The sequence below is a fragment of the Pongo abelii genome, chromosome 8, assembly GCF_028885655.2.
Source record: "Pongo abelii isolate AG06213 chromosome 8, NHGRI_mPonAbe1-v2.0_pri, whole genome shotgun sequence".
Classification (NCBI taxonomy): domain Eukaryota; kingdom Metazoa; phylum Chordata; class Mammalia; order Primates; family Hominidae; genus Pongo; species Pongo abelii.
The window spans coordinates 113,762,526-113,786,743 of NC_071993.2; the positions used below are offsets into that span (position 1 = coordinate 113,762,526).

Sequence of the window (24,218 nt, forward strand, 5' to 3'; positions counted from 1 at the left end):
AAAATTAGTTGGGTGTGGTGGTGAGCACCTGTAGTCCCAGCTACTCGGGAGGCTGAGGCAAGAGAATGGCGTCAACCCAGGAGGCAGAGCTTGCAGTGAGCTGAGATTGCACCATTGAGCTCCAGCCTGGGTGACAGAGTGAGACTCCCGTTTAAAAAAAAAAAAAAAGAAAATTTAAACCTGAGCATTTTGCTGCTGGAGATAACCTGACCCCATGGAAATGATATTCCATAAGAGAATTCCAGAACAGCTATCTACACGTTTTGTTTGAACACATCAAGCAAGGGGGGGAAATTAGGCACCCCTAATACATGATGGTTTATTAGATATAAGTTGTGGAAATGCAGTACAGTACTTACATACTAACTTTAGAAAATATACACAAAATAGAAACTAAAATCGGAGGAAAGAATAATCAGAAAGTATCTTTTTCCCACACCTCAGTGAATCACCAATTACCCCCCTAGGGTGCGGGTGCAGGCAAGTCACCACGGAGACTGTTGCTCTAAACTGAAGATTCCTGGGATATCCTTAATATTTAACACCAGGCATGGCAGACGGTTGACTCTGAATTAATTTTTTAATGAATAAATGAATAAATTTTTGAATATGTTTACTGAGTAACTACAAATGCTAGGTGTAGTTCTAGACATTAGGGGTTTAAAATTGAATAAAAAAGAAAAATCCCTGTACCTTGTGAAGCTTACAATTCAATACAGAACACACAGAAATTAAAAATAAACATGTCAGGTGATGCTCATAACATTTCTTGAAAGCTGTGTGAGGAAAAGTATATAAAATACAAGCCATTTAGCTACATCAGAAAAAAAAAACCCATTGTTCCCCGGTGTCAATCAATGGCTGGTTTCCATCTATTAAGTGTGAGATTGATGTCATATAGGGCCGCAAGGCTGTGCTCTTGTTGGTTTCCTGCTCATCAATTGTCAACAACTTGGGTGAAAATACAAGTTGTGTGCCTAGAAAACTCATACATGACACAAATTCAGGAAAAATAATGACAAGATAAGAGAAAGACAGTGTTATCTCTGAAAGAAATTTACTTGCCTAAGGGCATACAGCTAATAAAAGATACAATCAGACTGGAACCTAGGCATTCTAATTTCTCTAGGGCTCTATACACCACCTGTAAAAAAGGGTAGAGATAATAGTACCGAATAACACGATTGTTGTGAAAGGTAAAAGACGAAATATGTGTAGCTACTACTACTGTCAAGAGTATGAATCAAGGAATCCTTTAGGGACAGAAAGTCTGTTAGAGATTAACTAGTTCAAACACCTCCTGTTACAATTAAGAAAGCCCAGGCTTCCAGAGAGCAAATACCATGTCCAAAGTCATACCACTCAGAGTGTATCAACGTTGGAATTACTAACCCAGGTCCTTAACTCATCTCAATAATTCTTTTCATAGAAAAAAAATTACCTCTTAGTGTCTCAGGCAAGACAGTGTTAACTAGGAAGGTAATGTGTGTGTCTTACACACTAAAAAGATAAGGAGAAGCCAGGCATGATGACTCACACCTGTAATTCTAGCAGTTTGAGAGGCTAAGGCAGGTGGATTGCTTGAAGCCAGGAGTTGAAGACGAGCCTAGCTAACATGGCGAAACTCCGTTTCTATTAAAAATACAAAAATTAGCTGGTGTGGTGGCATGCACCTGTAATCCCAGCTACTTGGAAGGCTGAGGTAGGAGAATCACCTGAACCCAGGAAGCAGAGGTTGCAGTGAGCCGAGATTGCATCACTGCAATCCTGCCTGGATGACAGAGTAAGACTCTTTGTCTCAAAAATAATCTCTCTCTCTCCCTCTCTCTCTCTCTCTCCCTCTCTCTCTCTCCATATATATATATATATATATATATGGAGAAATAATGGAAAATCCTGACATTTCAACATCCTGCAAGCATTATGTGTACTGGAAGTCATGAGCCTAGACATATTTGAGGGGTCCCATGTCCCAGAGATTAGAAACAGACTAGATATTAATTTCTTCAGCTTAGACCTTAAACAGCAGGGTTTCTAAGTTTGAAGGTGGCTTTTTTGCAGTCACTTGCAAAATGACTAATAAATTCTCTCCCTTCTCAGAAAACACAGTGTCAGTTTTTACATGGACAGCTCAGTGCCTGGCCTGTAGGTAAGGCTGGTTTAGCTATCCTTGTAGTCGCTTTTCCATACTTCATCAGGTTATTATGACACAAAGCCTTCTCTTGCTTTATTGCTGGGTATTGTACTTCTGCAAAAATACACTAAGAGGCTATCGCCTTCAAATACTTCAATTGAGAAGGAAAAGAGATCCAGTCAGTAAAGCTTGGAAGGGAGTAAGAATAGAATTGGGTTAGATATAGGAGGAAATTAGATTGATCTTCATCGCAGAGGCAATTCCTGGGGTATGAAATGGCAACTGCTCTCCTTAGTAGAGGGTGAGTATCCCTTATCTGAAGTACTTGGGACCAGAAGGTTTCAGATTTTGGATTTTATTTTTCAGATTTTAGAATGTCTGCATATACATACTGAGATATCTTAGGGATGGAACACAAGTCTAAACACAAAATCCATTTGTGTTTTATAACACCTTGTACATATAACCAGAAGATAATTTTATACTGTTTTTTTTTTTAGATGGAGTCTAGCTCTGTTGCCCAGGCTGGAGTGCAGTGGCACAATCTTGGCTCACTGTAGCCTCTGTCTTCTGGGTTCAAGTGATTCTCATGCCTCAGCCTCCCAAGTGGCTGGGACTATAGGCGCACGCCACCACACCTGGCTAATTTTTGTATTTTTAGTGGAAATCAGGTTTCACTATGTTGGCCAGGTTGGTCTCAAACTCTTGACCTCAAGTGATCCGCCCACCTCGGCCTCCCAAAGTGCTGGGATTACAGGTGTGAGTCACCACACCTGGCCAATTTCATACAATATGTTTAGTAGTTCTGTGCATAAAACCAAGTTATGACTGCATTTCGACCAGAACCCACGGCACGAAGTATAGTACGAAATTTCCCACTTGTGACATCATGTTGTCACTCAAAAAGTTTCAGATTTTGGAGCATTTAGGGTTTGGGATTTTCAAATTAGGGCTGTACTACCTGCACTTTGTTTGCTGATGAAAAATTTCTGGAGTTCTGAGTATAAGGTGTGAAGGGATTTGAAACTGGGCAAAGACAGGGAAGCTATTTTGTGAAAATACTCTGAAGGCTGTGCCAATTTGCTTTTGAACTCATGTTAACTCCTTGGCCAAGGAAACTAGTGTGATGACAAAAAAAGAAAAACACACCTTTTAATTTATCTCATTTTGGAGTCTGTTTTTAAATCAGTAGTCCACTATGGATGTGAATTCCTAAAGTTGGTTTTGAAAATATCTCAATGTGACAAAGAAAAGAGAGAAGAGGAGGAGGGAAAGGGAAAGAGAGGGAGTAAAAGAGAATGTGGGAAAGAGAGGATAGGAGAATGAGAAGGGCAAATGAAGGCATTGGAGACAGAATGAGGATAGAAAGGGAGGAAAGAGAAGCCAGAGAGAGGAGACTTTCTTTGCTATGACTATTCCACAGGGGTCACCATGCCCTCCTGCTGCCTGGCTGCCACCAATCCCACCACACCACCATCCGTCTGGAAATATGTTTGATTGCTTTATTATTATCATTATTTGTATATTTTATTTTATTAAGAAGGAGTCTCACTCTGTCACCCAGGCTGGAGTGCAGAGTGAAATGGCGCGATCTCGGCTCACTGCAACCTCCGCCTCCCAGGTTCAAGTGATTCTCCTGCCTCAGACTCCTGAGTAGCTGGAACTACAGGTGCATACCACCATGCCTGGCTAATTTTTTTATGTTTAGTGGAGACGGGGTTTCACCACGTTGGTCAGGCTGGTCTCAAACTCCTGACCTGAAGTGATCCACCCACCTTGGCCTCCTAAAGTGCTGGGATTATAGGTGTGAGCCACCGCACCCGGCCTGTATAATTTATTTAAACAGCATGCTTTAAAAATAACACTGCTGTGAAAAATCTGACTGCAAAAGGAGTATGTATTCATTGAAAATATAATACTAAGTATACGGAAGTATACAAAGGAAATTAAAACATTCTTACAATCCCTCCATCTAGAATTAACCGCCTTTAATATTTTGCTGTTAATCCTTCAGTACTTTTTCAATGTTTGTGTAGGCACTCCTTTTTCTAAGACTTTTGCATCATATCACGAACACAGCATAACACATGATGTAATATTAGGATGCACTGTTTTGCCAGCTGTACAATATTCTATAGTTGACTTAACTAGTTTTCTGATCACAGAGTATTGGTAATATCTATCGTTTTACTTTTATTTATTTATTTATTTACTTGAGATAGAGTCTCACTCTGTCACCCAGGCTGGAGTGCAGTGGTGCAATCTCGGCTCACTGCAAGCTCCACCTCCCGGGTTCACGCCATTCTCCTGCCTCAGCCTCCCAAGTAGCTGGGACTACAGGCGCCCGCCACCAAGCCCAGCTAATTTTTTTGTAGTTTTAGTAGAGACGGGGTTTCACCGTGTTAGCCAGGATGGTCTCGATCTCCTGACCTCGTGATCCGCCCACCTCGGCCTCCCAAAGTACTGGGATTTCAGGCTTCAGCCACCGTGCCTGGCCATCGTTTTACTTTTAGACATGATGCTGCACTGATGATCATTGTAGGCAAATATCTGTATGTGTCTCTAATCTCTCTGGTTTTTTCAATAGGAACAACTGTTATAGGAGGAAATATTGTAGTCTTCCCTTACCCACAAAGTTTAAGTCCATAAGGTATAAGAGTGCTTGAAATATTTAGAATATTTACCTTATTACTATACCATATTTTTCATGTGTTTTTTAATTGGTGAATTTAGAACCTTCATTCTTTGTTTTGGGAATTAAAATGACTTAAACACAGAGGTTAGTACCCTGCTTACAGGTCTGTTTTGTTTTTGGGAGCAGCCAGGCTTGCTTTTTTCCTTGGTTAAGACAGAGGAGAAACAGGAAAAGGTAAAACAGAGTGTAAGTGTGTGTGTGCGCGTGTGTACGTATGTGTATAACATCTTCCTTTTGGAAAAGATGTATGAGTTGCCCAACTGAACAAAGAGGAGAGCTCAGAACTACTGGGTGAGAACCCCGCCTCCATGGTCAACCAAGAAAATCAGTCACAGAGAAAGTGCATTTTCTTCTGACGTCTCCATTCCAGGTCAGACTCTAAAATGCTCCTTAAAAAAAGACCAACAAAAAATTTTATTAGCCAAAAAGTCTTGCCCTTAATTAGTAGGTCAACAGGGATCCTCTGGACAATAGCTCAGAGCCAGGGCAGAGGGACACTTAAAATGAGAAAGGGATATTAGTGAAGAAACAATAAGGGCCAGGTGAGGTGGTTCACACCTGTAATCCCAGCACTTTGGAAGGCCGAGGTGGGTAGACCAAGAGGTCAAGAGATCAAGACCATCCTGGCTAACATGGTGAAACCCCATCTCTATTAAAAATACAAAAAATTAGCTGGGCATGGTGGCGGGTGCCTGTGGTCCCAGCTACTCGGGAGGCTGAGTCAGGAGAATGGGTGAATCCGGGAGGTGGAGCTTGCAATGAGCAGAGATTGCACCACGGCACTCCAGCCTGGGCGACAGAGTGAGACAATGTCTAAAAAAAAAAAAAAAAAAAAAAGAAAAGAAAAAGAAAAAAAGAAACAACAAAACACAATCCAGAATTGAGCTTATTCACCTTCATTAGCACACTACAGTAATAATTGCTGTAGGCAAGATTGGCTACAAATACTATAGTATGCAAAACGCATGTTCTCAAAGTATCTCTCCAAAATCTTGATCAGTTTTCTGGTTATATTAACATATGTTCACACACTTTTTGATACTTATCCTGCCAGGAGTTAGAGCTTAATTCTCCTTCCTTTGAGTGTGGGCTGAATTTAGTTACTTGCTTCCAACAAACAGAGTATGGGACAAGAAAAAGAGTAACTTTTCAATGGAGAAATCTGGGAGCTTCCAACAAATAGAGTATGGGACAAGAAAAACAGTAACTTTGCAATGGAGAAACCTGGGAGACGCCCCCTTCACCAAGTGATCAAAGTTAACATCATCAGTAATAAGACATATTGATATCTTGTACTCCTTGATATGAGGTGATGAGAAGGGTACATCATTTCTGTGATATTCTTCCCAACAATCTATAACCCTGTAATCGTGAGAAAATACCAGACTAACTAACCCAATTTGAGGGGCACTCTACAAAATACCTGACTAGTACTCTTCAAAACTGTCCAGGTCATCAGACACAAGGAAAGACGGAGGAACTCCTATGGATTTGAAGAGACTAAAAAGACATGAAAAATAAATGCAATTTGGGATTCTGGATTGTATCCTGGGTCAGGAAAAAAAAAAGCAGGGGATATTAGTAGAAAACCTGGAGAAATCCAGATAGTCTCTATTTTAGTTCACTGTTTTTTTACCAATGTTAATTTTTTATTGGTAAACATTGCACCATGGTAACGTAAGATGTTAACATTAGGTAAAGCTGGGTGAATAGGATATGGGAACTCTGTATTATCTTTGTAACTGTTCTGCAATTCTAAAATTATTTTTAAATAAAAGAGGAAAAAAATCCTATGCCCAAATCTTATTAAGGACAAGAATTAGAGCAAAGCCACAATTTCCTACAAAGAGGAAAGTAATCTATTTAGTAAGTCAGCCTCATCACATGGAATGGACTGGTTATGCTGTCATTAAAGCAGGTTAACAACTGTATCACTTCAGCTGTCCTATATTTATGATTCAGGCATTTCAACAATCACAAAAAAATAAAGCTACTTCATTTTTCAAAAAAGTGTTAAGGTTGTTTTAGTGGCTCTTATTTCTGGGATGTTCTTATTTTTGATTTATTCATAAGTAGAAAACAATGCTGACAGCCAGAGTTCTTATTTATTCTTGGGCTTCCCTGGTTACCACAGAAAGAACCTGATAGCAGATGACAACATAAAAATGTTGGGTCCAGGAGCTGCTGAAATGTGAGGTCAAATGTGAGGCCTGTGCCTGATGTGGTTGTCTGCTATGTCTCTTTTAGATTCCTCTCTCTTAGGCATCTTGCTTTCCTTGGCTACTGAATTACTCAGGAAGGCCAACTGATCATAGAGGCAATGGAAGAGCTGGTTTGTTCTCTGGGATGGTGAAGCAGAAGCTATCCCAAGTGCATAAATATTCTAACAGGTTTCATCCTGTCACAATAGAGTCATAAAATTGCTCTGTTCAGCACATGATAATGGCTTTGTAATTCAATTATTGGTAGTATTTGACTTCTGGGATTTATCTGCCTTAAACTTCAGCACTCATGTAAAACCCTTTACCATAAATCTCATAAATGCAGGTTCTGTCCCCCACCGCAGGGCACATCTTGCCATGCCTGTGAAAACCTTGACAGCTTTCTCTAAATTACAGAATTGTTCTGTTTAGAGGTGTTGATGTTTTAAGTGCCAAAGTCAACAATAAAAAATAGTGGGATAGGTCCATTTCCTCTAGTTATTCTCTTTAGAGGAACATAGATCTTGACATACAGACCAAGTTCCATTCCCAAACCAAAACGACGTTTCCATCCATTTCTCTAGCATTTTTTAGAAGAGATTCCTGCAAGTCATAGGGGGTCAGATGAGACGTCTTCTAAGTTCTCTTTGATCCTGAGATTCCGATGCCTAAATACATCAGGGCTCGTCACCTACATAGATTCACTAGTCTTACAGTTGGTTTTAGAATTTTCTCTATCTACTCTGCCTTTCTTTTCTGCTCAGTCAAGTAAGTCGACCTTCAGTTTTTGGGTCTTCTCTACTCTTCTGTCTTGAATTTAGCATTCCGCATCTCAGTAGTTATCTACTATGACAACCCTATTTAACCTTCAATTTGAAAATGTACTTAAAGATACAGCATGACAGCTAGATAGGAAGAGTAAGTGCTCATGTTCTATAGCACAACAGGATGACTACAGTTAACAATAATCTATTATATATTTTCCAATAGCAAGAGGAGAGGATATAGAATGATCCCAGCCCAAAGAAATAAATGTTTGACAGCATGGTACTGGTACCAAAACAGAGATATAGACCAATGGAACAGAACAGAGCCCTCAGAAATAACACCGCATATCTACAACTATCTGATCTTTGACAAACCTGAGAAAAACAAGCAATGGGAAAAGGATTCCCTATTTAATAATGGTGCTGGGAAAACTGGCTAGCCATATGTAGAAAGCTGAAACTGGATCCCTTCCTTACACCTTATACAAAAATTAATCCAAGATGGATTAAAGACTTAAATGTTAGACCTAAAACCATAAAAACCCTAGAAGAAAACCTAGGCATTACCATTCAGGACATAGGCATGGGCAAGGACTTCATGTCTAAAACACCAAAAGCAATGGGAACAAAAGCCAAAACTGACAAATGGGATCTAATTAAACTAAAGAGCTTCTGCACAGCAAAAGAAACTACCATCAGAGTGAACAGGCAACCTATAAAATGGGAGAAAATTTTCGCAACCTACTCATCTGACAAAGGGCTAATATCCAGAATCTACAATGAACTCAAACAAATTTACAAGAAAAAAACAAACAACCCCATCAAAAAGTGGGCGAAGGACATGAACAGACACTTCTCAAAAGAAGACATTTATGCAGCCAAAAAACACATGAAAAAATGCTCACCATCACTGGCCATCAGAGAAATGCAAATCAAAACCACAATGAGATACCATCTCACACCAGTTAGAATGGCAATCATTAAAAAGTCAGGAAACAACAGGTGCTGGAGAGGATGTGGAGAAATAGGAACACTTTTACACTGTTGGTGGGACTGTAAACTAGTTCAACCCTTGTGGAAGTCAGTGTGGCCATTCCTCAGGGATCTAGAACTAGAAATTCCATTCGACCCAGCCATCCCATTACTGGGTATATACCCAAAAGACTATAAATCATGCTGCTATAAAGACACATGCACACGTATGTTTATTGCGGCATTATTCACAATAGCAAAGACTTGGAACCAACCCAAATGTCCAACAATGATAGACTGGATTAAGAAAATGTGGCGCATATACACCATGGAATACTATGCAGCCATAAAAAATGATGAGTTCATGTCCTTTGTAGGGACATGGATGAAATTGGAAATCATCATTCTCAGTAAACCATCGCAAGAACAAAAAACCAAACACCGCATATTCTCACTCATAGGTGGGAATTGAACAACGAGAACACATGGACACAGGAAGGGGAACATCACACTTCGGGGACTGTTGTGGGGTGGGGGGAGGGGGGAGGGATAGCATTGGGAGATATACCTAATGCTAGATGACGAGTTGGTGGGTGCGGCGCACCAGCATGGCACATGTATACATATGTAACTTACCTGCACATTGCGCACATGTACCATAAAACCTAAAGTATAATAATAATAATAATAATAAAAGAAAAAAAAAAAAAGAAAATGTGGCACATATACACCATGGAATACTATGCAACCATAAAAAATGATGAGTTCATGTCCTTTGTAGGGACATGGATGAAATTGGAAATCATCATTCTCAGTAAACTATCGCAAGGACAAAAAACCAAACACCACATGGTCTCACTCATAGGTGGGAATTGAGCACTGAGAACACATGGACACAGGAAGGGGAACATCACACTCTGGGGACTGTTACGGGGTGGGGGGAGGGGAGAGGGATAGCATTAGGAGGTATACCTAATGCTAAATGACGAGTTAATGGGTGCAGCACACCAGCATGGCACATGTATACATATGTAACTAACCTGCACATTGTGCACATGTACCCTAAAACTTAAAGTGTAATAATAATAAAATAAAATAAAATAAATAAAAAAATTAAAAAATTTTAAAAAAGAAATAAATGTTTGAGAAGATGGATATGCTAATTACTCTGATCTGATAACTATATATTATATGTATCCCATAAATACATACTATTATGTGTCACTTGAAATATTAAAATAAATAAAATGAATAAATAATGCCACCTCATCCCCATTATCTGTCCTACATTTTTTACTCACTCAGAAAATATTTATTGAGCACCTCTTCCATCCTTTCCAAAATGCTAATTTTTTCTCATTTTAACAACTTGTACATCAGTAGGTATCTTATGATTGTTCAAATGTTATACAGGCATACTCTGATTGCACTTCATTTTATTGCTCTTCACAGATACTGAGTTTTTTTGTTTTGTTTTGTTTGTTTGTTTTTTACAAATAGAAGTTTTGTGGCAGCCCTTCATGCGGCAATTCTATCAGTGCCATTTTTCCAAAAGCAGGTGCTCACTTCATGTCTCCGTGCCACATTGTGCTAATTTTTGCAATATTTCAAACTTTTTCATGATTATAACACCTGTTACGGTGATGTGTGATCAGTGATCTTTGATGTGACTATTGTGATTGTTTTGGAGTGCCACAAACAACAACCATATAAGACTGCAAACTTAATTGATAAATGGCATGTGTGTTCTGACGGCTCCACAGACCAGCGATTCCCCCATCTGTCTCCCTCTCCTCAGGCCTCCCTATTCCCCGAGATGCAAGAATATTGCAACATTCACTTATTCGTGCTAGTCTGGAATGAAACCCACAATGTATCTTAGATATACCTGTAGTTTAATTGGCAGCATTTTTTTTGCTGATACATAAAATAATAATGTATCTCCATTTGACGAAAATTTAGACTTTATGATATACAGTATGTGCCACCAACTGTTCTAGGCACTTTGCTGTCTCTGCTCTGTGGTCAATTTCTTCTTACGTGTGTGTGTGTGTGTGTGTGTGTGTGTGTGTGTTTAACAATCCTTTCCTTTTGTCTTCTTCTCCCACATTTACCAATGTTTTCTGCAGAAAATATGTCAATATTGATTATATTGACTAATCCTACATCTCAGTATTTTGCTTTCAGGATATAGAAAGGGGAAGCATGACTCAACCAGAGGAGGAATATTACCCAAATATACGTGATGTGGCATACACAAATGCTCTCATTTTGGGGAAAGTTATTTATCACATTTAAGTTATGGAGGAGCAGAAATGCCATCATGCTAGGTAGAAGCATAATTTTGCTTTTGTTTTTATTTGGGAGTTATACATGGTTTCAAAATACCTGCACAGGTGACAAGTTTTCAAAGGGTAGACTGTGATTTACTTCTGCCTGAACTATATTTCTCAGAGTCTCTGTATGGTTTCATATTAGAATTCGCCAAAAGGAAATATGAAATTTGGAAGGCAGGAAAGGAGCGCAGTCAATTCCTTCCAAGACTCATTTTAGTTAGAGGTAGTGAGAGGCAGATGCAGATGTCCCGACAGGTTCTAGTTTGTCCTTGTTCTTCTCTTCCCAATTCCATGCCAAGTTTTACTTGAGACTGCCCGCCTTGTGACCTCAGGCCCCAAACCTGCTTGGCTGCAAACTCACTGAGCAGTAGCTATGCAGTGGAAATATCCTTCCCTATGCTTCCTTAGGCATTCTCTTTGCAGTCCTACCTAAGCAGCTGCAAGCCCCTTTATGGAAGGAACTGTGTTTCCTACATCTTTGTGGCCAGAATTTGGCCTGCAAAATCACTCCGTTGAAATTAATTAAATGAGTTGAATAATATAAAATTGAGAAGCTACAAATAAAACCTTCGGCTGATTTTCTATCCACTGTTCCTGATTCTGGACAACAAAGAAGTAAAATACATGCACACATTAAAAATTCCCATTGAAAATATAAATTATTCAATCGAATCAAAATGAGATTGCCACATTTCAGAAACACATTAATACCCAACTCTTCCCTATTCCTCTTTTTAGTAGCAGTTAACATTTACTCATCACATAGTAACCAAACTGAATGATCTCATATTAATTCTTACAATGAGTATACGAGGAAGATACTCTTATGAGGACCATTTTACTGATGAATACTGTAAAGCTTAAAGAAGTTAATTAAAGAGCTCAATGTCACACCCCTTGAAAACATGATTCTGGTAAAGGTATTCTGACTCCAGAACTCCCATTTTTACACATTAAACACCATCTCCTATTGACTAAAGGCAACATTCAAAGTCGATTATTGAATGAACAAGGATAAGCATACAAAGACATCTGATGCAAACTTAGAGGCCCTTAATTTGAAAGCTAAGTGAGGTGTGATCACTAGGGCCAAGTCAATTCCTTCTAATAAAATTCTAAATTAAGAAGACACAATTATGAGGATTTCTTTTTCCCTCTTATCCTCATTCATGGCAATCACTCGCATTCTGCCATCACAGGAATTCTTAGTGAAGTCTCAGTGACTGAATATCTATTGTTCAAAGATAGAGAAGCTGCAGCCTATGGGGACAGGCATCATCAAGATAAGGATGACAGGAATCAATGATGGCCATTAGTGAATGAAGGTCGCATGAAAAGTGATGGGCTCACACTGCAGCAGGAGAAATTTAACTTAATTTGAAGGGAAAACTTGTTAATCACAGGAAAAGATTAAGAAGTGGAGGAGGGGCCGGGCGCCGTGGTTGAGGCCTGTAATCCCAGCACTTTTGGAGGCCGAGACGGGCGGATCACGAGATAGGAGATCGAGACGATCCTGGCTAACACGGTGAAACCCCGTCTCTACTAAAAATACAAAAAATTAGCCGGGCGAGGTGGCGGGCGCCTGTAGTCCCAGCTACTCCGGAGGCTGAGGCAGGAGAATGGCGTGAACCCGGTAGATGGAACTTGGAGTGAGCCGAGATCTCGCCACTGCTCTCCAGACTGGGCGACAGAGTGAGACTCCGTCTCAAAAAAAAAAAAAAAGAAAGAAAGAAAGGCCGGGCGCTGTGGCTCATGCCTGTAATCCCAGCACTTTGGGAGGCCGAGATGGACGGATCACGAGGTCAGGAGATCAAGACCATCCTGGCTAACACGGTGAAACCCCCTCTCTACTAAAAATATAAAAAAATTAGCTGGGCACGGTGGCGGGCGCCTGTAGTCCCAGCTTCTAGGGAGGCTGAGGCAGGAGAATGGCATGAAATTGCTAGGCGGAAGTTGCAGTGAGCCGAGATCGCGCCACTGCACTCCAGCCTGGGCGACAGAGCGAGACTCCGTCTCAAAAAAAAAAAAAAAAAAAAAAAAAAAAAAATGTGGAGGAGGTGCAAAAGGGTTAGCAAGCAGCATTCATGTGGAGATCATCAACAATAAAAAAAGAAGAAGAAATACCACGCCTCCCAAGGTAATAAAAATTTTCTTATCTAGCACTCCTAGTGCAGGCAATAGAAACGCCTCAGTACAGACCTTGGGAAGGGATCTCTGGGAAGATTCTCTGCCACTTCTCCCTGCTCCTTATCCAAACCATACAGGATTCTACTCAGAGGGCAGGGGCTCATAATTAGAAGAGACTGCCTGGGAGAATAAGGGAAAGTGTAAAAGAAGAGCAAATAAAAGTCCATTCTCAAAGAAAACGGCTTTCTGAGTTCTTCTCCTGAACTCTATATTCTGAAATGTATCAAGACCTGTCAAAATCAGCAGTAAAGGACAGGCTTGCACTGTGAGAGCAGTCTAGGATGAGTCTTTCTGTTTTTGCTTGAATTTCTCTGGTTACAGGGATCTCATTACTCCTTAGGACAGCCTAAGGAGTTAATAAACAGCCTAGTGCATAGAAAAGTGTGCCTTTCTTGGATCTAAAATTTTCCTTCCTTCAATATATACTTCAGTGATTTAGAATTCTGGCATTTTCATGCTAGAGGGAAATAGAGAGGTTACCTACTATAGCTCTCTCATTTAACTAATGAGGTCTACTCAAGATATTTCAGTCTGTGTGCTGACGGATTTATATGTGTACACGTACAAGCATGTGTAAATCTGATGAATTTTAGTACCCTGTGTGTGTGTATGCACAATTTTCTGCTGCTCTATTTACTGTAGTACACAAGATAAAAATATGTTAAAGGCAGAGCCTTGAACCTTAAAAAACTTTTCTTCTAGAAGGAAATGAAAAGAAGACAATAAAGAAATATATATGGAGAACATACTAAGTGCTAAGTTACTTAATGGTAATAATGATAATATGTCATTTTTAATTCTAAAAATAAGACTTTGTAGCAGGAAATTGAAGCTTGGGCAGGTGAAATTGTTTCTTGGAATCACCTAGTTAGTTAATAGTAAAGCTAGAAATTTACACCTGAATATGTTCATCCTAAATCCGTGCTTTTCCTACCAATCACATATATAGACCTGCAATCCAGTACATGGTATGATATATTACATTTTATCTGTGACACCATCACATTTAAATTCAGAGAAGAAAGAGATTTCTTTTGTCCCCAAAAGCAGGAAGAACCAAAGAAGGCTCCATGGCAGAGGTGGGCTTTGGTATAAGGCCAGAAAGATCCACTGTGATCCTAATAATGACAAAAATCCTCACACAGCATCTTTGTATTCAAAGACTAAAACTGTTCTGGCTCATAATAGGTGCTAAAAATTAATCATTGCTAAAATAAATAAGGACAGATGTAAGAAGTATTGACAGATCCACAGACTTTCTAGTGCTTACTATTACTTACCTGGCCTCCTGGAATTTAGCATACAGAATTGGAGTGGGTAGTAGGTCAGAAAAAGTACATTCGAGCCCACAATGGCAAGAACCTAGTTAGATTCTTCCTCTTCAATTTATGTTGCAAACAATGAGGAATGAGACAAATATTTGATTGGGGAGACACAAGAGTCCTTAGGCAGTGATATAGGAAGATAAATGGAGAGGCTTTTTCATTATTTCTCAGTGGGGTGTTGGTGGTGGAGCTAAACCAGGGTAATGCTAAGGAGAATGGGAGAGGAAGTGGGCAGGGATAATACTATGAGGGAAGAACTGACACAACTTGGAAATCCACATATTTAAGAAAAGGTAAGAGAGCAGAGATAAATATGACCCAAGAGTAGTCACGCTGGGATATGAGGAATAAGGAAATATGGAAGCCTATTTTTAAAAAACTGATTCTAAATGGTAAGATATTCCACTGCCACGTCAACATGGCATAAATTGAAAGTGAGTGATGGTATTCATTTTGAAGTTTTCTGCAGACAGTGACCTGCTTCATAGCTTTGAGTAAGAGATGAGGCAGAGTATCTTGGAAAAAAAAAAAGCCATATCGCCTTCCTAATATATTACCGGTATATCTGGTCATTTTTATCTAATAGAGTTTTATGCTCTTTCTCTCCTTTTTTTGAAACCTTTTTAGACTTCATCCCATTTCCAGTTTGCAGAACCTGGAGAAGGAAAAATGCAGAGGCTCAGTCTCTTGTTACTGAATCCACTAAATTCACTAGGGGGCAGGAAGAGGGAAGAGTTACAGCCATCTCGTGCCACATTCTCTAAGTCTCTTTGGTGTGGGTGGCTTAGAGAAGTCTTAGGGGTGCTGTGCTGAATGGCTGGTATATGTGAAGGAGGAAGAGAAATGGCCATGGTGACCTCGTGCATATAAAACAAACTATCAAACAACAATAAGAGGGATAAAAACCTGAAGTTTTGCAGCAATATTCAACAAGGCCTTGAGAATGAATGGTAATGATACGAGTCAGAATCAGAGACAGAGAGAGGCTATTTTATATTCTGGAGTGTTTTCTGATCATGGACAGGTATGTTAGCAAAAGTTTATGAAGCTGCCTCCTTCGTGTCAACGTTGATACTCAAGGTTGGAGGAGAAAATTTGGGGCTGCGATAATAGGCTAGGTATATATTAAAAAAAAAAAAAAAGTCACTTCAAGGACTAGCGGTGAGGCCCAGTGGATGCGGATAAAGCATCTGCCAATGTAGGAATTTTACATAAGAAGAGAACTCAAGCTCAAAAGCCAGACTTTATTGGTCCATGGCACAGTGGGGGCCGTGAAGATACACTGGAGGTAGATTGTAGCATAGTGTGCAGATAACACAGGCTCTCTAGCCAGACATACCTGGGTTTAAATTTCATTACTGTTGTCTACTAGTGTGAGACATTAGGCAAAATTATATAAGATTGTGTTTATTTATTTACCTTATTTATTTCTCATCTGAAAAAGAGGACTGAAACATCTCTGGATAATGGGTACCTCTTATTGATGCCTTCGCATTATCCTCCCCATGTCTTTTGGTAAAAGCACCTTAGTCTCTCCTGGGGCATCATATTCCTTACTTTCTGTCCATGTGGTTTAGTAAAGTTGATTCTATCCCCAGGTCTATCTATGGGCATTTTACTTAATCAGAGCCCATAAGATTTAATTCTAGGAGTTTTTCTGGAACAAGCAAGAAGTCCTTTTTTTTTTACATTGGAGTGAATTTGGAAGACAGAAGCTTCTAGAGGCCACTGCAAAGAGAAATTCTGCCCAAGTGAAGCTAAAACAGAGGAAAGGAGAGTGGAATGATGGGGAGAGATCAAGATCTGATGGCTTTAAGAAGCCTATGGATATAGTGGAGTCCAATAAAGTTCCTTCTGACTTTCCAGACCCGTAAGCCAATATCTCTTTAAAATTTTTTTCTTCTTAAAACAGGATGCATTTTTCTATCACATATCTTGAAAGAATCTTGATCAATAAACTATTTCCCATCAATTATTTGAGGATTGATTTAAATAATATATGCAAAATACTTAGCACAAGGCTTGGCACACAGTAAATGCTCAACAAATGGGACTTGTTGAAAAAGACGTGGAATGGGAAGTCATTCACATTGACTGGCATTGAACTGTGGGGAAGAATGAGAATGTGTATACATGCTGAAATGCACTGAGTATAGCATAAGGATAAACATTTATCCTTCTGCTATATAATACAGATGTCATATAACCCCCGGAGGGACATTCTTGAAACACAGCTGGCATTCCAAAATAACAAAGGTTCATTGCTGAGCCAACTCTCGATTTTCCATGTGTGAATTAGTCACAGAAAATATGTATCACCATTCAGCTGTCCCTATTTCAAGCCAGCTGTCTGTATGTCAGAGCAACATAATCAATAAGGTAAGGCTGAACCTATTTTTAATTAAGTGAAACAGCCCCAAGATTGCATTGTCTTTTGCATAATTAATAGATTGCTGAAGAGTTTCTAATGAGAAATGCCTTCCATTGCTTTATACCAAACTTGACTCAGATCCTAACAAACCACATTCACCATCCTCGAGTAGAGAATTTGGCTTTTGGCAGGAGCTTTCCTTATTTAAGGCATTTGGATACCACTGATCATCCACCACGTTCTTTGTTCAGTGTCAAATGCAGCACCTTAGCTTTTACCTACTGAAGTGCTAAACTAAAATAAAATTTCAAAATTTAAAGTTTTTTCTCCTGTCTTTTATTGGTGGATGAGAAGGGAATAAGTCTTGAATTTGAACTGATCTTTCAAAACCTGGCTGTTACAAATTATGTGTTATGTTGGATAAACTACATCACTTCACTTTTCTGTTTCATCAAAATGGGGATAATAACCATTACCATATAATCTTGTTAAGAAGATCAAATAGCATGATTATCATGTGGCTAGCTAGACCAATGTAGTTACTCAACAAATACAAATCCCCTGATGGAATTCTATCCTTATGACACTCAGTTCTCCCATCTGTATATTTTTCCCTAATAAGAAAACCCATCTTCCCTTACAGTAACATAATCTTTTTGTGTGTGTGTCTTTTTTTCCCTTTTTAGGAATTACATTTCCTCCAACCTTGAATCACACAGTTTGATTAAGTCTCAACCCCAGACCGTATTTCAATTCTTGGGGTAGATATGTATCTGACCTACATGAGTAATGAATTATCTTGTATGTCGTTGATCTAAGCCAGGCCTCTCAGATTCAATCCCTGGAAATAGAGAAAAAGAGACAGACTGGCTTGATGGGGCTTCTAAGCTGTTAAAATGTAAGCCTAGGCTGGGCACGGTGGTTCACACCTGTAATCCTAGCACTTTGGGAGGTTGAGGCAGGCGGGTTGCCTGAGCTCAGGAGTTCAAGACCAGCCTGGGCAACACGGTGAAACTGTGTCTCTACTAAAACATAAAAAATTAGCCAGGCGTGGTGGCATGTGCCTGTAGTCTCAGCTACTCAGGAGGCTGAGGCAGGAGAATCTCTTGAACCCAGGAGGCAGAGGTGGCAATGAACCGAGATCGCAACACTGCACTCCAGCCTGGGTGACAAAGCAAGACAATGTCTGAAAAAAAAAAAAAAAAAAAGTAAGCCTAAAGCTGCTAGTGTCCACCGCTGTAACAAAATGGGGAAAGCAAACCTGATCATGAAGACAACACAAAGAAAAACAAAACTAGTAGAGATAGAAATAGATATGAATAATATTAACACTGTTAGCCAGTGGGCATTCAATATGATTCTTAGGCACAAGGCATGTAACCAACTCACAAGAAGCATCTCATTTGATGAAGTAGGTGTTAATTATTTTATAGGGGAAAAAACTGAGTCACAGAGAAGTTATGTAACTTCCCCATGATTTTTTTACTTAGTAAATGGCAATGCTAGAAATTAAACCTCAGTGTCCTTGAACCCCTTGACCTGCAAGCTGTACTGCCTCCCAATAGAATTGATTTCCAGCACAGGAAAGAACAAGACCACTGTTGCTGTCAGTTAAATTAAAAGGACACCTATTCTACTAATGGTAATATTATGCTGTCTCTTACATGATGTCCTATATATGTAAATCAGTTTTAGAAACAATCTGAATTCCTTGGAGGAAAGTTCATATTTATGGTTGCTATGGTAGTATTAATAAAACCAGCTCAATACTCCCATACACTGTTCTTTTAGATAAACACAGAAATTGACCCTTCTGCTGTTAAAGCTTGAAACTTGTATTTGTTTTATCTGAGTTCCTTCCTCAGGAAAGGATCTTCAAGCCTCTCAAAAAAAAAAAAAACAACTGAAACTCACCAGATCATGAAGCAGATGCCTCTTGCCCCCCCCCAGATCCTGTTTTATACCCTGTTACATTGATTTCCTGCTATATAAACTCATACTTTTAGCCAGGGAGATGGATTTGAGACTGAGCCCCCGTCTCCTTGGCTGCAGCACCTGATTGAAGCCTTCTTCTTTGGCAATACTTGTTGTCTCAGTGACTGGCTTTGTGTGCAGTAGGGTCTTGACCAAACCTCCAGTGCTTTGGTAACATTATCAGAAACCACTGTGATAACATAAGAATAAGCTGTTACATGCCATAATTATTTCCCAATTGCTATTGCTATTTATTACTTCCAGGGGTGGCATGACCATTGCTACCAGAAATAAAAATAATTACCGATATGTTAGGTGATGAGGAAAAAATAAGAATTTGTCTTTATTTCTTCTCTAGGGAAATTCTATGTTATTACCCATGGTAACTTAATTTGATTTAACACTAGAGAAATCTCCCTCAGTCCCATACACACCTCCAATAGCCAGGTTCCAAGCACAAATGATTAAAGGTTTCTTTTAACTATACTTGCTGAGTTATCCTAGATAGCCCCATAGTTCCTACATAATTTGAAGTAACTGGTTTCCAGAAGTTAATCTAATAAATATTGCTTTGATTGACAACTTTTCTGTCAGCTTAAGGTAGTTGCTCAGAGTTAGAAAATACAGACCATGTGGGCAGAGACCGAGATTTTCATCAACAGTCATGGTACTATGCAATTTATGAGTTCCCATGCCTTCTCTAGAAAAATCAACCAAGCTTAAGGAACCCTTGTGAGCCATTTGACAAGCACAGTTGACACTGTGGTCAAAAGAACTTTGGGCTCTCACGATTGATATGCCTGAGTGGGCTAGATTTCCAGGGCTCACAATCCCAGCCAAGAACGTAAGGCCAAGAGGCAGAGACAAGAGCATTTGTTGATTTAGCAGAGCACAGACTTCGGTGACAGACAGCCCTCATTCAAATTCTGGCTCTGGCACTTTCCAGCTGTGTGACTTTAGCCAAATTACTTACCTTCTCTATGCCATAGGTTCCCTATCTGTTAATGATCATAATGAAAAGCTTACTTCAGAAGGTTGTTATGAGGATTAAATAGCTTAAGTTTAAGTAGTGCTTGTGGCACTATTAAGACTAGAATGGGCAAGATGTGTCTGTATTCAAAAACAAAAGAAGGAGGTTTTATTTCTTTTACTTAACAGATCAATCAGAATTCATATACAATAATGTGTAATGTTTTTATAAAGATAATTTTATGGCTTTTGATCAGAAGAGCTTTGCTAATCAAGCTTTCACACAGAAGATTCCTTCTTCAAGGAATAGGTAAGAAAATATTGCAATTAGCACTGGTGGAAGCAGTGGTGAGGTCTGTTCAGGTTATAATAATGCATAAATAAGACCTCTGGTGACACAGAAAACACTGTATATATGTACCACTTACATGGGAAATGTTCTCATCTCAGTTCCTTTTTCTTGCCCATCCTTTCAATATTTTTCATTGTTTCTATTGGTAGGAACCAACTTCTGCCAAGTCCTACTTCCTACCCTCTAGTTTTGGGCACCATGTACAGATATTTGCAGTCATTTGAAAGTAGGACTTAAGAAAAGATTTGTCCCTCATGCTTTTTCATTAGCAAAGCAGCAACTCCATTTCCAGGATAAACTAGGGGGACAACATTCATTTATTTCAGTCCTTCATTTGTTTATTTTCTGAGGCCTTTCTATGCACATATAACACCCCCAAAAAGGGAGAGAATGAAAGAAAAAGACATGAACCCTCTCTTCCATAAACTAACTTTATACTTTACAGGCAAAACACACAGAGATGAAGGTTTCTCATGAATACGATACAAAATTAGTAACAGAGGGAGAAAACAACCCTGACCAGAGAAGGGAGATTCAGTAAGAGACAGAGTTGAGATCCTGGAGACAGAAGATGTCAATTTGGACTTCAGAAGCAAGGCTCACACCATCCTCAACAAGAGCACCAGAGGGAGAGAGGTAAATAAGCTTCTGTGCAACAAAAACCTCCTTTAGTTACAAATGTCTCGTTATGATAGGGGAAACAGTGGTATCTTACCATATAGAAGTCCCTGTGTTATCTCTGAGCCAGTTTGTTTGCAAATGGCTTGTCTAACTTTTTCAGGCAGTTTTGCTAGCTTTTTAAGAGATTTCTCTAATGTAGTTCTCTGGCTTTCAACTCCCACAGGGGTTTTAGGGCAGTGTTTGAAAATGAGAAAGATAAAAATGCATTCCTCTTAGAAGTTCATATAAAAGCGAAAGAATTGGAGTGGAGGTGGGAAGCTATTATGTACCTTGGTGATCTATTCTGCCTGTAACTCTAAAGGCTGATGAGAGGCAGTGTGATTTCAGGAGGAATCAAGAGGAGATACTTTCACTGCCCTCATTGCAGGGAGCTCATTGGCCCCTAAAAGGTCACTGCCACAGTGATTCTGAATGACATGAATAAAGGATATTTAAACTCTTGTCCAGAAACATCAAAACAGCATATATTCTGAGAAGCAGTTCCATTTATACCATTCTTATGGCTAACACTCTGGTCATTAGAGTTTACAAATTATGTTTTGAGCTACATTAAGCTGCCAGCCTTCATTATCAATCCACACACTTCTCATTGGGATAAACAGAGGCATGGCATGGATGGTGGCTCCTTAATTGTGTTGACTGGTCCAAGAGAATAAAGTTGGATGAAATTAATACATGTTATTAATCCTCTTAAACTTTTGATTTGGAAAAATTACCAGGAACCACTACTATGATGCTTAACCACTGAATCCAACAGCAAAGCAGGGCTTCAGGTTAGCATTATTGGGTTGGTAACAGATGGCATTTAAATGCTTCTGTTCCTGTGAGAAATCCAGTCACCTGAATGCTTTGAGCAACACTTACATTAGGGATGGGGAGAGGGGTGCTGATTAAACTTAATCTGAAAACATCAAAATTCATTATGGTCTTCTCAGAGGCTCCTACAGAATCATTATCATCTGGTGTACAGTGATTTGGAATGAGATATACAATTGGTATGTGGTTTGAAGGAAACAGTGATACAATAATAAGTCTAAAATACTTAGCTGTGAAGTTCAAATTTCAGCCTATCTATTCAGCTTTCTCTGAAAAACCCATTGTAAAAATGAACACTCAATCCTGCCCTAGTGTCTTTTGTCATGCTGATCCCCCAGCCTGCCCTTGTTTACCTTGTCTCATAATTAGGCATATCCATGTCTTTCCACCCTACTGGATTGTATGTTATCTGCAGGCAGGAATCTTTTTCATCTCTACATCCCCACTGCGACATTGTGCTTAGTGCAATGCCTGCCCTGGCTTACTACACATAAACCCTCAACATTTGAATTGCATCGTTGAATTGGAATAATGTATACCTGTAAGCTTATTGTGAGTATTAAATGACATTATATCTCTGACTTATAATAAATAACCAATGGAAGCTATTGAACAGAATTCTACCAGAAAAAAAAAAAAAAACTCTTGTCTGAGCTAATTCCTTGTAACACGGTTTACAGTAGTAAAAATCTTGAAACAACCAAAATGTCTTTTCCACAGGCAGATTAGAGAAATTAGGGTAAGGTAGAATCACGTCTTTTGGCAGGAGGTAGGATGTACATTCAAAGGTATTGATAAATATTAATATCAAAATCACACTAGAATGTTCTGTGCTTTGTTCTTACTTTGCCAGAATCTAATATCTTGGAAACTTAAAAGCCACAGTTAACTTCTGATATTTTCCTTGTTTTCAATTTTACCCACCCATTCCCATGGACACAGCCACCTCTAGTTTAATTAGGGGGATGAACTGAAGCTGTTAAAGAAAGGAATGCTATTTCCTTTGTCCCTTTCTTTCTCTTGCTGCCCCCTTCTCTCTCTTCACGTATTTCTCTTTTCCCATACACACATCCCACTAACATATATAGTTCATGTTTTGCATTAATTAGGCATAAGATTTACCTCCAATCTATATTCTTAGAGCAAAATGATATGTAGTCAACTAAAAATAATGATATACGCATAATAAACTGCATCCCTCAAAAAAAAACAAGGCATAGAACAGTGCGCACAGCTACCATTTATGTAAATGCAAGTATCTCTGTCTATATATGTTGGGGACTGAATATTTTTGTCACCTCAAAATTCATATGTTGAAACCATAACCCACTATGATGTGATGGTATTTGCAAATAGGGCCTTTAAGAAGTGATTAGGTTTAGCTCAGATCATGAGGATAGGGTCCTCATGATGGGATTAATGCCCTGATAAGAAGAGGAAGACGCCAGGTGTGGTGGCTCATGCCTGTAATCCCAGCACTTCGGGAGGCCGAGGTGGGGGGATCACGAGGTCACCAGATCAAGACCATCCTGGCTAACACTGTGAAACTCCGTCTCTACTAAAAATACAAAACATTAGCCAGGCATGATGGTGGATGCCTGTAGTCCCAGCTACTGGGGAGGCTGAGGCAGGAGAATGGAGTGAACCTGGGAGACAGAGCTTGCAGCAGTGAGCTGAGATCGGACCACTGCACTCCAGCCTGGTGACAGAGTAAGACTCCGTCTCAAAAAAAAAAAAAAAAAAAGAGGAAGAGAGATCAGAGCTCTCTCTTTCTACCATGTATGGACACAGACAGAAGGGAGCCGTCTGCAAGCCAGGAAGGGAGTCGTTAGCAGGAACCAAATCTGCCGGCACCTTGATCTCGAGAACTCCCCAGCCTCCAGAACAATGAAGAATAAATATCTGTTGTTTAAGCCACCCAGTCTATGGTATTCTGTTACTGCAGCCCAAGCAAAGTAAGACTACACACACACAAACACATACACACACACACTAACACACACACGCACATTTGGCAATTCACAGAACATTTCTAGAAAGATAATTGAGAAACTAGCAATAGCAACTGTGTCCCACATGACAAGGAGAAGGCCGGCCAGGCATGGTGGGGTGGCTCAAGCCTATAATCCCAGCACTTTGGGAAGCTGAGGTGGGTGGATCACTTGAGGTCAGGAGTTCAAGAACAGCCTGGCCAACATGGTGAAACCCCATCTCTACTAAAAATCCAAAAAGAAGCCAGGCATGGTGGCATGCACCTATAATCTAAGCTACTGGGAAGGCTGAGGCAGGAGAATCGCTTGAACCAAGCAGGCAGAAGTTGCAGTGAGCTCAGATCACACCACTGCACTGCAGCCTGGGCGACAGAGTGAGACTGTCTAAAATAAATAAATAAATAAATAAATAACAAGGAGAAGGCCTACAAGATCTAAAATCAGGAA

At 39.6% G+C, this 24,218-nt stretch overlaps 1 protein-coding gene across 5 annotated transcripts in view; it reads right to left on the reverse strand.

Annotated features, from left to right (window-relative positions):
• Window positions 1-24,218, reverse strand: part of SORCS1 (sortilin related VPS10 domain containing receptor 1) — a 594,724-nt gene that overhangs the window by 169,214 nt on the left and 401,292 nt on the right. The window lies entirely within an intron of this gene.